Raw genomic sequence first — 4,213 nt, 5'->3', positions numbered from 1 at the left:
GACGGGCATCACAAATATAAGGTCTGCCTGGGGGCAAAGGACAGAGTTGTTTGCCTGTCTTGGGGTCTCTTTAGTGACTGGCCAAATCCGTTCTGTCCAGAGGGACCGGGACATGGTGCTCAGGTGCCGTTTTATGCATGGATCTGAGTGTCCGTGGCCACGGTGCGCCCTCCCTGAGGCTCCTAGGCCAATATACCTCAGGGCAGCTGTTGTGGGGGGGAGAGGCGACCCACCCCCACCTGGGCAGGCTCTGTGGGACCCCGTACCCATGAGCTCTCCTGCCTAATGCTCCTGGTCCAAGGGCACGGGAGACTCTCTTTTCAGCACTGCCAGCTCTAGCAGGTCTTGCGAGGCTGGGCATGTTCATTAAAGCCCCAGCTCCTGGAGTCACGTGAACGTGCAATAACCCCAGCCTTCATTATGAGGAACCGGTAAGTCTCTGGTCCTTAGGTCTGCAGAGGTAAACGTGACCACATGAACCCTCTGCATCTAATGCTGCTGTATTCACTGAAGACTGGGAAGGGGCAGCGCCCTGCACTGGTATCCATGGTGCAACCCTTAAGCGGAAGGCAGATTAAGGAGGATGGTGCTGATGCAGTCATGCCTCAGTCAGTCTTCCTTTTTTTGATCCAACCCCAGAGGTCTCAGGCTGTGATTTCTTGATCGCCAGCAGCCCCAGAGCTCTTATGGATGGTCCACGGAGAATGGGCTAGTCGCAGGGAGAGGCCTGCGTCCTCCATTTCCAGCTGTCGATTTGCATTGAAAAGCTAAGACTACACGCTGCATTTTTTTTTTCCTCTGAGCAGTCTCTATAGGGGCCCAAGGGATGGAGAGCGATGGTAAACAGGAGGTAGGGGCCCCTGAGATGTGCTGCCTGCTATGGAAAAGACAGCGATCCCCTGAGCCGGTCTGTCATGCTGGATCGAATCTAACCTGGTTTATGGAGGGGCTGTGAGCTGGTGGGGACGCCGAGAGGTGGTTGGGGGTGAGGTGGAGTTAGTCTTGCCACTAACTGGAGGCAAGTCATCTTCTCAATTGGTGTCTCTGTCCCTTCTTGGGTTATATGGTTTGCAAGCTCGTTGGCGCACAAGTTGCATCTGCACCGCACCCAGCACCACTGGCACCAGAGCAGCGATGGTCAACTAGCTCGTTAGGTTGCAAGCTCCTCGTTTGCACTGAACTTCGGGGAGGTGAGGCCTGTTGCTTTCTGTAGTCTCTCTCCTCGGCTTATAAAATAATAGGGGTTGCTCTGCCTGTTCTGCTGCATCGGGCTTAAAATAGCAAGAAGTGACTCAGTGGCGTCTGCCGCTGGGCCTTGCTCGGGCTCCTCCGAGAGGGGCAGACGCGCTGCTCCGGCTAGAGGCCGCGGTGCCTGGGTCCTTGCTCTGTGACCCGCATCTCTGACAAGGCGCTGGAAGAAATATGCTTGGGTAGTTAAACCGGCCCCACGGGAGACATGCTGGGCCTGATGCTTCTCCCCTTCACCAGCACTATTTTATGCAGGTCCCTGCAGCATCACTGGTGCAGGTAGCTTGCAGGAGACAAATCTCCCAAAACAATGAGACCGTGCAATGAGCATTTGGGTAGTGGCGACACTTTCTGAGCACCGGCTTTTGCACACGCAGCTAGGGGCACAAACAGGATGATGCCACCCACTCCTCAGCCATTCAGAAGGGGAAGAGATGTCAAGACAAGTGCTGGAGGGCTGCAGGTTTATTCCCTGGAGAAAACTGCTCTTCCCCGGGTGTGCTGAGGAACGAATAATAGCAGGTGAGTTGAACGCACTTACGCTCCTGTGCGCACACCAACGTACACGGCTACACACGCACGCACATGCCTTGGCTCCTCTTAGAGCTGTCCAAAAAACTCCATCAGCCGCTTTTAGCACTTAGGGTTTTGGCATTAAGATCCGACAGCCCCAAATCGGCGAGAACAAATCCAAACACTGAAAACGAGAGCCGGCAAAAGGCCAGGAGCAAGTTACACGACTCGGTGGCTCTAGCCTCAGCCGTTCGCTTCCCCGCCTCCTGTTCGTGGCTGCGTCAGACACAGGCCCCGATCCTGGGGCCCAGGCCATCACCGGGAGCGGGGAGGGGGTCTGTGTTAGTTGGTTTTTTGGGCCTTCCATTATAATGCTTCTAGGGGCAAATGCACTGTCTGTGTCTGTAAAGCACTGTGCTCGCTGAGAGGCAACAACTCGGGAGCAAGGCAGGGCATAGAGAGCAGACCCCTCCACCAGGCATTTCTCTGGTGTGGGGCATCCCCAGGGGCCCGGGGGAAGCAGGTCTCAGGGACTGTCACCCCCTGCAGCAAACTACAGCAGCCCCCAGGCTGCTGTGATGGGCTCAGGCAGGGGATCAAGGAGCTGTAGCCAGGTCCCTGATGGCTCAGGTGTGCCGCAGCTGTCAGCCTGTGCCGGCTGGTGTCACTCCCTGCACTCCCTTCTGCACCCGTGGCTAGCGTCTTTTCCTAACTCACGCCGGGGAAGTCGTACGTTTGTGAGACTCGAGACCCAGCCAGGCTCAGTCCTGTCCTCATAGCTCTGAGCATGAGCTAAAAGCAGCCCTTGCCTGTCTGTCTGTCCCCAGTGAAATCCTGCCTTCACCTTGACCAGAGGCAGGTGCTGAGTGGCCACGACCTGCTCAGGACACGACGGCGATGTCCAAGACTTAGCGGCGGGGGAACTGTGTAAGTAACATTTCTGTGCTGACGGGGGGAAGGGGATCCCGACAGCTCTCCTCCAAGGATCTGAATGCATTTCTTGATACATTAGGACCCCTCATCTCCACTGGGCCCTAGGCAAGTATCATGGTGCACATGGGGAAACTGAGGCAGGGGTGCGATTTGCTTGCTGAGCTGGGCGTAGAACCGAGGCATCCTCTAGCTGCGAGGTGACGCTGCCTCTCTGGTCTCTGCCACCGGATGTCGAAAGAAAGACGCGTGGCTTTCCTGCCCTGTCACCTGCAGGCCTGTGCAATCTTGTTCAGCTGATGCTCTGCCTGGGGGAGTAGCCTCAAATGTCCGGCTGGTGCTCGGTTTCTCCGGCAGAGGGCCATCTCGCACCAGGGAAATGACCCTCATAAAAAAATGATGCTGGAAAAGATCAATGACACTTTGCTGCTCCCGGCTCTTGCTTTTGGGCGGCCTCTGTTCTAGTGTCCCATCGCTGCCAGGTCACAGCTCAGGCTTGGGAGGGGAGCAACATGTGCGTGGCAGGGTTCGAAGCCCAAAGCAACCCCACGTCAAGAGCACTGGGCCGAGTTGTCCCAGCCTTCCTCCCAGCCAAGCCATGCTCTGCCGCCGTCTTCGCAGAACATCATTGCTGTCAATGGGCTCCCTCCACTCTCCCCGCAACCTCCAGCATCTCTCCCTCCCTTTGAAAGTGCTGCTCATTTCGGGGCTCTGTGCTTGGGAAGATTTGGCAAAGCTAAGAGAGGAAGCAAAGTGAGGGACTCGGGGACAGGGCTCTGCAAATAAATAACATCTTGGTTCTCTGGCCAAACTGAACAGTTAATAAATAAAACCCATACTTTTAGGCCAACCCCCAATGAAAAGGTTTCAGTTTTCTCACAAAACACTGGGGGAGGAGGAGAAATCATTTTGGGTCAAACTGGACCAAAACCAAAATATTTCAGTGTCTTCCTGCTTTATACCCGTTCCACTCAATCTGTGTGTCATCTGCAAATGTATCAGCACTCATTCCACCCCCCTTTTTTCACTTCTAGCTCATGAGAACAGCATGGGATAGCGTCCAGCTGAAATCTGACTTTGCCGTGCGGTGTTTATCTCCCGGCTTGTATCTGCCAGCGAGCTAGGTCTCCGTCCACGTGACGGGTCTGGCACCCTGCTCATTTCTAAGTAGCCTGTCACCTAGGTCAAGGAAAATGTTTTGCAAAAGTCTATGCCGACCAGTCTCATCCAAAAATGAAGCCAGGGACAAGCCACACATCCCAAAAAGAAACATATGCATTGGCAAATTACAGCACCGGGTCATTAAGAAATAATCATGACCATCATTAGTATGGCCCTGTGCTTTATTTCTTCGTCAGCCATATCCCCTGTCAGCTTTCCTGTTACTTTGCCCGAGGCTGATATTTGACTAACCGGCCCAGACACAAGCCCTGCGGCTTGAAGCCTCTGAGACAGGCAGCCAGGAGGTCCAGTGCATCTTCTCCAAATAATACAAGTATTTTGGTCCAGCCTTCTCTGAGAG

Source organism: Gavialis gangeticus, unplaced genomic scaffold (assembly GCF_001723915.1).
Source record: "Gavialis gangeticus isolate Ggan-Ray unplaced genomic scaffold, GavGan_comp1, whole genome shotgun sequence".
NCBI lineage: Eukaryota > Metazoa > Chordata > Crocodylia > Gavialidae > Gavialis > Gavialis gangeticus.
The sequence above is the reverse complement of the archived record's forward strand: the minus strand, read 5'-3'. Positions refer to the sequence as shown.